This window comes from Cryptomeria japonica, chromosome 10 (genome assembly GCF_030272615.1).
Source record: "Cryptomeria japonica chromosome 10, Sugi_1.0, whole genome shotgun sequence".
Lineage (NCBI taxonomy): Eukaryota > Viridiplantae > Streptophyta > Pinopsida > Cupressales > Cupressaceae > Cryptomeria > Cryptomeria japonica.
The window spans coordinates 765,051,483-765,065,050 of NC_081414.1; positions in this window are offsets into that span (position 1 = coordinate 765,051,483).

Below are 13,568 nucleotides of genomic sequence, written 5' to 3' on the forward strand. Positions count from 1 at the left end.
GCGAAGCATTATGAGGTTGCTGGAAGGAAGAGTTGTCACTTTCGGAAAAAGTGAGACAAGGTGATGACTTTAGACTTCCAACCATGGCTTGAAATTGGTCTATATTCAGGTTTGCAGGGACTGACGCCTCTTGGAGAGCTTGATCCAAGATTGTCTTATGAGATGGAGATAGGCGCAATAGCTCTAAAATGGATATAAGCGTAGGCATTTTGTCTAATTGTTCCACAAGATTGTACTACTTTGGTATGGAGGTGGTGCCTTGTGGAGCTGCCTTTATGGTAACCTTGCCGCGACATGTAACAACATTGCAATTGGAGCTGGTATTTTTGATGGTTATAGTTGCAATTTGTTCATTGGCGTCATACAAGTGATTTACAGTATAATTATACGTAGCTTGCGTATAATTAGTGGTATCAGTGCCTCTCCTGGAAGTGGAAGGACCCCTTTGATCTTGTGATGGAAGTGGATTTTTGAACATCAGATGATCATTGTTTGTTGTTTTTGGGTCATGCCCTTCGATTTCAATTTCACCTCGGTCAATAAGATCCTGAATAAGATCTTTCAATCTATGACAATTACTTGTCTTCTGTCCTCTCCCTTGATGGAAATCACAATGTTCAGTATCCCTCCACCATGTAGGTTTGACTTGAGGTTCATAGTTTGATGTTTTAGGTAGAGTTACCGAATTTTGAGAAACTAGTTGTCACAACACTGTTTCCATGGGTTCCCCTAAGGGAGTGTATGTTCATTTTTTTTTTGTTGACAAGGTTTGGGTTCATCGTGAGATGTGATGTGAGCTTGATTTGAAGGAACAACTATGTTAGTCTGAGGTGGAGGATTCTGTCCTGCAAATCAAACCACAGGTTGTGCACTTTTGATAGTTTTGGCATCCACAACCCCATCGTTGATGATATTTTTGTTTTTGTTCCAGAAACTTGGTTTGTCACTATTGAAGCATGGGCGAGGACCATCCTTTGGTTCATTATAGATTTTGATAAGTCCTTTCTTGATGAGAGCTTGCTCACATTTTAAGCCCTTGGTGATCATGTCATAAAAAGAGTCTGTGTCTTTGACATCCAGGTGAAACTCCATTTCTTCGCTTAAGTTGGAAATAAATATTTCCACTAGTGCTTGTTCAGGTAACTAAAGAGAATGTCTGCTAGACATTTGACACCATCGTTGCAGGAATACTGAGAATAGTTCACCTGGTTTTTGTTCAATGTTACATAGATCAGCCATGGTGATATGACGTTCAATGCTATGAGAGTAATGTGCCAAGAACTTCTGAACTAGCTCTTCAAAGGTCCTAATGCCACCTGGTAGTTGGGAAAACCATGATGTGGTTGTTCCTCCCAAGCTTTGGGGAAAAAGTCACTTTAGGTATGTGTCCTCATATGCCACTTCGAGGCAAGCTGAATGAAATTCTCTGACATGATCGCGAGGATCTCCCTTTCCTCTATATTTTTCGAATTTGGGTGTTTCGAATCCTCATGGAAAAGGTGGCATATAAAGATTCCTATCAAAGGGATAGGGACAGATGTCATTGAGTGAGAATTGGTAAGTTTTTACACCACTATGAAGTTGTTGGGCGAGATTTTCAACTTGTTGCCGCAACATCTCTATTTCATTTGGAGGAGGAGGTGGTGGGTTACCTCGAGGAATGTTATATCTGATTGGATCTCTGCCTCTTTCTTCTTCATGGCGACTTTGTCATTCTGATGCTTGTCTTAATTGGGTAAGATCAAAGTCAGAGGGGAGCTTGGATCCTTCTTGAGTGAGCTTTAAAAAGTGAGCATCTGCATTGCTCCTGAGTATTTTGTCAAAAAGTCTGTTAAAGAGAGGGTTATGCTGGGCCCTTTCTATTGTTGCAGGAGTAGGAGTACTTGGGTTTTTGTCATTCACATTTCCTCCAAGGGCTTCTTGGAATTTATTGATGTTTTCCTCCTCTTCTTCCTCAATCTCCATTTGTCTAGTTCTTAATCTAGTATGAGCCATTTTGTTCAAAAGTTTTTGTTGAAGTTGAGTGAAAATGATGATGAGTTGTTGATGAAATGAGAGATTTGTGGTTGGTGTGGTGTTTTGCATATGGATCTCTAGCACATTAAAGGTAGATGTAACCAAAATTCCTTCTTTGAATTGCTTGTTTGTTTGATAAGGTTTGATGTGATAAGGTGTAGAGAAATCTGAAATGAGTTATAGACTTAACTACCTAGTAATGAGAGGATTCACTCATACACTAGTTTTAACCTACATAGATGTGTCTCTTAGGATGAGCTTATCCTAGATGTAGAAACAATCTAAAAGTGATGTTTTGTGTTTGATTCAAGCAATATCTAAAAGAGAACTTAGGATAAGAACCTCTTAATGTTTTGAGAGCTGGAATGGATTGATGATGAAGTGATGATGTATGAAGGAGATAATGGATGAAATGTTTTAACTTCAATAAAAGCTTTGTGTCACAAATGGAACAAATTCTACCTCTTCCCTTTCGGGCGTTGGTGGCATTTCTCGAGTTATGTTGTATGCGATACAAACGTTTGGGAAGAAGTTGGGATTAATCTTGCCTCCTTGGTTTTTGTGATAACTCAAAGCTCTATATTGCATAAAAGCTCTGCGGTTTAATGATTCTGAATCAAATTTGTTTGTTTTGCCTCGAAGGTAGAGACGCATGTGACGTAGAAAAACTCTATGAGAGACAAAGATTTGTCTATTTAGATAGAAGAATTTCCTCCTTTTGATCAAAGCCTTTGAGCTCAATGGTCTTCTTTTCAAGTTGATGTTTTGATGATGATTCTTCTTTCGCAAGATGTGAAGAATGGTCATAAAGTTTGATACTTTTCTCTTTGTTTTTGATCTTTTGGTTGTTTTTAAAAGATGTTTGGTTGGATGAATACTTGTTTTGATTTTTGGATCTTATGATGTTTCTTTGACAAGAAAACAAAGAAAGCACACAAACATAAGAATGTTGCCTTAAAAGGAACAAATGAGTATGGGTCTAGATCAATCCAATCTTTGGACTTTTTATGACCCTTTCCTTTAAGTGTATTTTAGGTGCTTTTCTTTCCAAAGCCTGAAGTCGGCTCAATTTGTACTTGGTCTTTGACTCAAAATGAAAACACTTCAAACATTTTGTATCCCTAAGGTCAAATGGCCAGTTGTGATAAATTCAGCCCACATCTTGATATTTCTTCGACTTTGGTACTACATACCTTATGAATCCCGATGTGGCAGGTAAGGATGTGATATACTAAGTCTTGCATGAGTATAACAAATAGATGATCCCTATGATGGGGGAGTCACCACTTTCATCAAGCCACAAGTGACTTTTCAAAAAGCTATGTTTCTACTCAAGGAAATATGTATGGTGAGTATCTTGGGAGCAAAACCATCTATGCTCTTGCACTGAATTATATCACAAATATCCTCAATCAATAGAATGGGTGGGCTACTACTTAAAGGTGTTTTAGTAATGTTCGATGTTTTTGGACATAAGTTCATTCTGCAGTGACTCACTTAAGAGCCTTGTAACTTGTGGTGGGGCCCATTTGTCCTTTTGACAAGTTACACTGTAGGAACAGCTATACCCAAGGCTACAACTTTCGCTCTCACCTGATTTTTATAGTAGCTCGAAGGATTTACCGCGCGAGGTCATTCCCAAGAGTGATGTGTCTCTTAGTAGGCCTCTCTTAAAAAGATAAAATTTTGAGCGTTACTAACACTTTTCTCTTGCACCTAAGACCACAAAAGCCAAGGGAGAGGATAGTGTGTGTTAGAAGTAGGACCACTCAACCAACTTTTTGCACAAGCGTGCCAAATACGAAATGCACTTGTTCTTTTTAACTTGCCATCACAATGTGTTTTAACTAGTTGGAGATGTTGCTCCAACAATAATGGTGTTCTTTTTAACTTCAAATGCAAAGTTTTGAGTAAACTACAACTTTGAAAATCTTGGTCAACTTAATTTGAAGCATGTATGAAGGAAAATCGCTTTTGCAAAAAATTGAAACAAGTTGACTGTGAGTTTTATTTGCACAAAAAATTGAAGTGTGGATTGTAAATTTTTGCTTAAGTTTGATGCTAGAAATAAATTTGTCTTGTTGATTTTAAGCACCAAATGAAAAATTGAGCCTAAACTTGCAATAAACAAAGTTGTTTTGTTCAATTTTAGAGAACCAAATACAAAATTTGACCCTAAGCTTGCAAGAAAGCAAATTTTGTTTTGTTCTATTTTAAAACACCAAAAATAAGTTTTTATTTTATTTTTATTTTTAAGGAAGTTGGCTTTAGACCTGCACAAGAAACAAATAGTTAGTAAAAACCGAACCTATGTTGGGCTTCTACAAGCCTAAGAATTTTCACTTTTTTGGTTACAGGGTCTTTTTTACAACGTTCTGTTACAATAGCCTACTCTGCGTTTAAACAAAAGCGCTATTTAACACAAACGTGCTAATATAGACACAACGGCGCTAAAAGTAAAATTTTGACAGCGAAAGCAATAACGCTAAAACATGCTCAAAAGCGCCAAAACAACTTCAAAAGCATTGAAACAAGGTCAATAGCGCTAAACTTGGTACAATAGTGCTATTGTAAGAACAATAGCGCTAGAACAACAAGTTGCAATAGCGCTACAACGTGATCAAAAGCGCTAAAGCGCTACCTATGTGTCAAGTTCAACATTCAAACATGTTAGTTGTCAAAAAAAGAAATTGTTTTTTAGGTGTTTGGATTCACGTCGGGTTCACCAAATGATGCTCTGCAAAAAGGACAAGGTGTTAGATCAAAACCTGTGGTAGTATAACACACAAACAATAAGAAACAAGTGTTAAGGTTAGTGTTATTCAACCAAAGATCAGCCTAAGCAGGCATATCAAAAGAGACACCAAGAACAAAGTAAAACATTTAACTACGAATGTAAATGCAAGAAGACATCTCCAAATGCCTTCTACCATACTCTTGGCTCCTTCTCCTTTGTTCCTCTCCTCTCCAAGTTCCAAACTAGTGTAGCTCTCAGTAGATTTTTGCACTATGGATGCTTATGGAGGTTTGAGATTGAAGTATTTGCTCTAAATGTGAATAAAAAGCTAATACTATGCTATTGATACTAAAATGATTTATTTTAACCAAAATGACAATATATGAGTTGATTATGCTAAAATGCTGTCTAAAATTCACTATAGATTAAATGCATATCAGTTTTCAGGATTATGACTATGAATGTTAAATGCTTGAGGATTTGAAAATGAGGAATGTGAGCTCTATTTATAGGAAAAATGGAGCAATGGATGGTTGAGATTGAGTAATCTCAACAAGGGTCAGGATTGAATGATTTGAGATCCATGTGAAGGCTTTCAACCCAATCCATGGTTGACAAGTGTTAATGTGAGATAGGTTGAGAGGAGAGGGAATAAGCATTAAATGTTTGACATGACCTGAGAATTAACTTGGGAGTTAAGGTCAAGGTTGGGTTGAGTGAATAAATTCTTTATTCAAAGAATAAAGCTTTTATCCAATGGATAAACTCTTGTGCAAAGGCAAAAGGGATAAACATGGTCAAAGCAAAAAATGTTTGAGGAGACATGTATATGCAAGTTGAAATAGCCATAAATGGTTATGTAAGAGCCATTAATGGTCATGTAAGAGCCATTAGTGGTTTTGGAAGACTTTGGAGGTTAAATTGTTGAACACACAAAGCATTAAATGTTTTCCAGAGACTTTGAAGTCTTTGAGAAGTGACTACAAGTTGCTTAGGAATGTGACAATAATTAGGGAATGGATTAGGCTAATTAGGAAGGGGTTAGAAAAATCTAGAAGGGGATTAGATTTGCAAGTGGGTTTGGTGGGTGAGGGAAAATAAGATTTTTATTTAAAATAAATTAATTTATTTCAATAAATGTGTGCAAGTTGCATTTGTAGGAAAATGCAAGTGGGGGGGAATAAACGATTTAAATAAATGTTTTATTTAATTTATTTAAAAGAGGAATAGGGGATTAAATGAAATAAATATGATTTATTTATTTAATTGATTGTAAATTTGGTTTAATGAATGAATTAAAATAAATTGAATAATTTATTTAATTAATAGGAGAATGTTTGAAGATGAATTAATTAAATATTAATTTAATTAACTGATGGCTAGTGGATTTTTAATCAAATAAATAGCAAATATCTATTTAATTAAACTGGACAAATTTATGTGACTACAATATCATATATGATAGATGAACAATTTGATCCAATGTATAACCTTGATGATTAATTTTATTATATTCCAACTTGCATAGGTGAGGTGTCATTCTTCGTGGTTTTGATGTACTTTCATCTTTCCCATTAAAAAGATATTTTTCAGTAGTTTGATACTTATGATTTCTATGGAGGAAGTTCCTATACTCATCAAATCCCTGCTTTCCTAAACTTGTTGAATGACGAGATTTCATCTTTGGACCACAAACTGGACATGCACATTTTCCCTTTGTTTGAAGATCTACAAGATCATATATAATTGGATTAAATATGTCAATTTTTATAATTATATATAATGAATAGATTATTTAAAAAAGATGCATGATATCTACTTCATAAAATTAAATATCATTAAAGTACAGTTGAACGTTATAACATACCACAAAAATGTGTTAGCCCTGGGGCATCATGAATTGTCCATACAAGCATTGCATGAAATTGAAATTTTCTTTGTCCTATTGGTCTAGAGACGTCATACATAGTGACCCTATTCCATAACTTTAGTAACTTGTCAATAAGATGCTCGATATATACATTCATATCTTTAACTTGGTACTTACCTAGTTGAATGAACATAAACATTACATAATTATTATAACCATTTTACTACAATATATATAAATTAGTGTACATGACTATTGAATGAAAAAGATATAAGTCATTATGCAACAAATAAGACAAATGAGATGCTATTATGTTAAAGAAAATTGATGTAAACAAATACCTAGAACAATCATTACCAACATTATGTGCTCCCTCTTTATTGACATCCATGGAGGAATGTTATTATTGATAACAAAAACATGCCACACCGAGTAAATAGATCTCATCTCTCCAAATGGATTGACATCGTCTGCTGCTAATGAAATCTTGATATTATGAGGTTCTTCTTTAAAGTGTGTCCATTTTTCCTCCATGTCCCTAAATGTAGAACCATCTACAGGCATTCGAAGAATGTCATCTCCACTTCTATTCCGTACATGTTAATCCATAAATTGCACAAAACTTTCACACCTAAATAATCGTTGCATACATGTAATAATGGGAATATAATGAAGAACCTTGTGCGACACCTTTTTGTTAGTTGATCTGTTCGATATCTACTGATATGACATTCTGGGCATTTTGTTGCAAATTCATGTTGTTTATGATATACAATATGATCATTGGGGCATGCATCTATTGCTTGATACTCCATTCCAATATCTTTGATAATGGCAGATAAATCTTGGTATGAGCGAGGTAAAATATATGATGGTGGTAACAAAAGATTTACCTATCAATCTATAACAAAAAAGTAATTTGTTAATATAATGAACATTAATGGTACATATTTCATCCTTTATTTAGTAGTGATGAACTAACAACAAAAATAGATGAAAAAGATTACATATATGACATACCTTAACATCCGTGAGATTACTATGTTGGATAAACCATTCATAACCTTCAAGTTCACCAACAACAATACAACAGAGAGAAGGGTTATTTGGGAGCCTTCATAAAGGGCCTTGTATGCCTTCTCAAGTATAGGTAAATCATGAACATCATTAAAGTCATCTCGATCATCATCATGACCAGCTTCGCCACTAAATGTGTCATGGATCAATGTATTTGTACCATCATCTTCAACTGTGTTTTCTGGTGCAGTATCATATTCTTTCATAGGATCATTAACCTCATCTTCGATATTCATGGCTCCATGTTCCTCCGCTTGCAAATCCACATTGTCTGGGCCATGATAATCCATATCATGTACCCTAGGGTGCCCCACCTTTATAATAATGATCGACAAAAATAAGCCATGATCACGATCAAGTGATTTTTTTTATATATAAATTTTTTTAAAATGATATAATCATTTACAAATTCAATCAATATAAAGACATGTAATGAACAAATTACCAATGGACGATAATCATGCCCCCCTTCAATGTGACCATGATGCCTACAATGTTTCTCAGTTGTTGTGATTAAAAGTCTTCTCATCTTTAAGCCCTTGCAATTATTGCAAGGACAATAACATTTCCCATCACCCTTTCTTTTCAATCTAGCCCACAATCTAGCAAGTGTTTCTTCATTTTGTTCTACACTAATACTATCTGACATGATTTTTCGATACCAAGCTTGAATATTTAGATAAATTGTCGAAACAAGGTTCCAATCAACAAAACCACCCACAAGGTCTTCTTGGCACAATGTCTCATCAGGATTTAACACATAACAAGGCCAACTTCATGGATACAAGGCTTGAACAAAGGAACAACTTGTTCTTCAAAGAAACAATACTTTTGATCAATAGGATAGTAGGGAACAATGAAACCATGCTTCAAACATGTTGCTTTACACATCCATTCATGATGTCAATGCACCTAGTTGACTAGGACTATGAAATTTGGATTTAGACTTTAGCCACATGGATCAAACTCTAGGAACATAGATATTAAACCTTGCAATGCAACCTTTTCGACTATGCTTTTGTTTTGTAACAACACCCCATCAAGTTTGTGAACTTACTATCAAGGATTAGACTTACAAACTTTTGGATGCTCATTACAATTGTTCACCTTCCACATGGATCACAAGGGGACTCAAGGTACTTTCATGGATGTCTACATTCACTTGAGGCAACATTCAAAAGGTCCTTAATGCCTATAAACAATGGAAGACTCCAAAATTTGAAAGAAGTCAGAATTTTAAAGTTTATTGTGAGGACAAACCTAAATAGTCATCATTTGTTCATCATTATCAGACAACTCCATACAATAAGTAATAATACATTTGTGATAACAATCATGGTTCTTTAAAATGAATACAAAGTGAGAGACAACTGCACTTGACAAAAAGAAAACTTCCAAACTGAATCTGTCACTGTTTTTGGGACAATTTGACAGTGGCCTTAAAATCAGAGACTAAAATAACATAAAAATTCCTTGTCAAGTGACTATAAAGGAATCTTTGGATTACTCACACTATTATGTCAACCTCAAGTGCCAATCGAAATCATCAAATAGGTCTGTAATTAAACATATTAGAATAGTTGGCTAGGGCATCAAACTATATACTTGTTGGTCGGCCACAAACTAAGGTGGCGCTAACCATATACCTATTGGAAACATGTTGACTTTAAGCATTCGTCGGAATATTATCAGACTAGGGACAAACATTATTGTTCATTGAAATTTTGACGAACGTTGGGGACCAATTTAAAAAAAATGAAAATCTCACATTTAATTGAAAGGTACCTGACGAAACAATAAATTAATTCACTTTCGTTGGAAAATTTCGTCGAATTTTGACCACAAATGAGTTAGTGTTATAAAAGATGTATAAGAACTACAAATGAAACTTTGGAAAATTAGTAAAACTTAAATACTACTAAACTTTGAAGTGAACCATTTAAAAATAAAAAATTAAAATGTTAAATTTGAAATATATATTATATTTGAGATTTCATAATGATTACAATGAGTCCAAAGATGTCAAAATAAAAAATGAAGCTAAGTGAGGCACGTAATAATCCTAAATCTCTTCATCACTAGAACTACCAGAAGTCGACTCCACATGGTTAAGATCCTTCAAAGTAATACCAACCAGCCCTCCTTGTGTAACTATAGAATTCTCTTCAATTTTTGTTGGCTCCTTTGGCTCTACATTCCACCATGTTGTTGGGCTCTATTTGTACAGAAGTGTCTTGTGGTCAATGAGATGCAATGCACTATCTACAACCACAAGCTTCTTTTCTCTCCTAGAGGTAAGCTTGTTCTCTTTGAGAGAGTGGCCTATAAGTAGACCAATTCCTCTCAGCAACAACAAAAGAAATAAAAACTTGAGATAGCAATTGAATAGCTAGAGTGGTAGTCAAAGAATTGGGTCCTCCTATGCCATACTTTCCCTATCCATCTTGGCCTCCTCAGAATAACCCCTAAGAGTGGAAAATTTTGTCTGCCTAGTACAAATGATGCTAACCTCTAGGATCATATATCTTTTGAATGGCCCTCATGATCTTTTCCTTCCATCAACATCTTGTATTGGTGTAACTCTATTAGACATTTTCTTGTACCACTTGGGGTTCAATGCAGAGGCAACCATGTGCAAGGGAGTATTGAGATTCTCCCATAGTTGATGAATGATTGGATGAATGTTCTCATTGGAGAATTCTAATTTTTGGTCCTCTCACATGACAACTCTCATTTGGTATAGTATAGAATCAATACACTCATACACCTCTCCAAGGCTAGGCACATTGACATCCCTATATCTAGTGACTTGGGAAACTAGAGTAATGATGGAGACTATATATGTTGCATCACCCCAAAAAAAATTGTTCTTCACTACATCTTTCACTCGCATCCCTTACTTTGGCTTGGACTCAGGCTACTGATTCCATTCCACTATCATAACCATTATTTACAATGCTTCTTATGACTCAAGCATTCACTCCAAGAGAATGAAATAGGATGCATGTCTAGTGTCAACAGGTTTCAAGAATTCCTTCTTATAGAAGGTCTTGAAGAGTGCATTTGAAGTGTATTATTCACATCTGTACATATCTAGCACGATTGATTGTTTCTTTGGTCCAAGACCAATCTTTCTCATGTCCCTGAGTGCATTATTCATGGAATGCACACAACAACTAGTCCACCAAATATACCTATGAGCTACCTCAATTAATTTCCTTGTAGCCTTGTAGACATGAGCCACATCTATCACTATTCATACCACATTTTGTGGTCCGACCTCCTCAATAGCATACTTGGGGATCTGAAATTGGAAATTGACATGTTTGTGATGCCCCGAACAATTAACTACCTTAAGAAAATATGGGCCCTTTAAACATGTAATGATATTAAAGAATGGACGATGCCTAATGTCTTTACACCCACCCATGACTATACTGCATCCACTTGCTACCCATTATTCTTGTATTTCTCCATTAACATATTTATCTTGGAAAAATTCATATCCAAGATTGCAATCCTTAATCTCGTCTCCCTTTGCGACACATATGATGGTCTTTCCTTTGCTACCATAGACATCGCCTCATAATATGGAGATCAAGCCACATGGAATGGAGGCTATTAACAAAGAAGAATTTTCTAATGGCATCATCTACATCGTCCCTCATCTATACATTGAATAATTCATCTATTGGGTTAGGAGTGTCACTCAACTGCATTTCCCTTGGCCTCTATTGCATGGGCCCTTGAAGAAGAAATTGGCATACATGCAACTTGCCTCTACAAAGTAGAAGTAGAACTATGTGGTTGGATTTGATGACCCATCAACCTATGAGACAAAGAAGTAGATAAGGTGATTTTTTATTGTCTTCATCACCAACACCCCATAGCCTACATATCTCAGCCCTGCATTTCACGCTTGTCGATCTCCCAAAAAATTCACATATTTTCACACCTTTTCCTCCAATATTAAGGAGGTGAGCATTAAATTTTGTAATGCTACCTTGAAATTCAAGGTCACAAAAGTGTTACTTATACAACTCTATGCCCTCAGATGTCATAAACATGTTCTATGTTTTTGATGCAAATTGTTTCAAATGAGACTTAATCAAAGGGACCCTTGGGGGGGGGCAAGAATTCATACTTGCAACTACATTTTCCATTGAATGGGTGGTTTGAGTTTCACCCTCATGGTCACCCTCTCAACCTCAATCCTAAATGCATAATTGTTGATAAGTGATGATGCATTAGCTTCACAACCATGCACATCATTAGCTCCAATTCTTCATATAGTTGAGTTGAGAGATCCTCATCTTGTTACACATGTCATACACCATGTGTAGTTTTTTAGTTTACATGTAGTCTCTTTTTATATGCATGTATTGATTTTGCATGTCAAATGTATGAATAAAATACTTCGGTTTACTATCTATATTTAGACAACATAATCTCTATAAAGATCCCCTATTTCTAAGTATGTAAAGCGAACCTACAATGAATAAGAAATACCTTGTTTGAGAGGTAGAATGTAATTAGATTTGAATAAATAAAAGAGTGTTTGTGGTAAACGTTTTTTTTCTATGTGTTTGTTGTTAATTTTGTGTTTATTTCCTTATCATCTATTTATTCAACTGTTTTCAGAATCCTTTGTTTTTTAGAAACTACAAATTGGTAATAGAGCTCATTTTATGGGTTTCTCCTTTGAATTCTATCATGGTATCATCTACAACATTTATGAAGCATGAGCCTCACAACCATGCACATCGTTAACTGCAATTATCCATATAGTTGAGTTGAGAGATCCTCATCATTGTGTGTAGTTTTATTTAACAACGAGTTTACATGTAGTCCCTTTTTATACAAATGTATTGATTTTGCATGTCAAATGTATGAATAAAATACTTCAATTTAGTATTTATATAGTATGTAAAGCTGACTTGCAATGAATAAGAAATACCTTGATTGAGAGGAAGGATGCAATCAGATTTGAATAAATAAAACGGTGTTTGTGTTAAAAGTTTTCTTTTTTGTTTGTTGTTTATTTCCTTATCCTCTATTTATTGCCTCGTTTTCAAAACCCTTTATTTTTTAGAAACTACAATTGGTATCAAAGCTCATTTTATGGGTTTCTCCTTTGATTTCTATCATGACATCATCTACACCATTTATCAATAAGCGTACTCAATACTCACTTTGAACCTCAATCTCAACCTTGCATATGCCATGAGAACTCATTGTGAAATTGCAATAAACAATATACAAATTATAAGTTTATAATTCTAAAATTTAAATTCAAACTATTCATGAACATAATGCAAAAGATTAAGACACAAAGCATAGAAGTAGAGGATACACAAATAAAAATATTTGAACAAAGATTATGAACAAAGATTTGTTAATTTTTTTAATGGTTACTTACAAAATCAATTATCTTAATTACTTAGTTTTGGTGGAAATTGGAACTGTTGCAATTTGTATTTACCTTATTGTTTCCAATTCTATTTTTTTGTCAATAAACGGCTAAAGCCAAGATGTATATTAATAATGATGAAGTTAGATTTTACAGTAATCATTAGAAATTCATTCCAAAAAACTCCAAAGATTTAAATATAATAGTTATCTATGTTGTCAACACTAAAAAGTATCAAATTCTTCACTAAACACGTTTAAAAGCTTTAGATTCATATAATTTTTGCTTCCTTATTTCTAATGCACTGATTTTTCTCTTATTATTTGTGCTCCTATTTGTTCATTCTTCTTTTCCTTGGCATGTACTTGTCCTCTGTCTTCACACTTCCTTTGCCTTGTCTTTGCACTTCCCTCTCTCCACATTATGCTTCTTCCTTTGTTTTGTGCAACCCTTCCCTC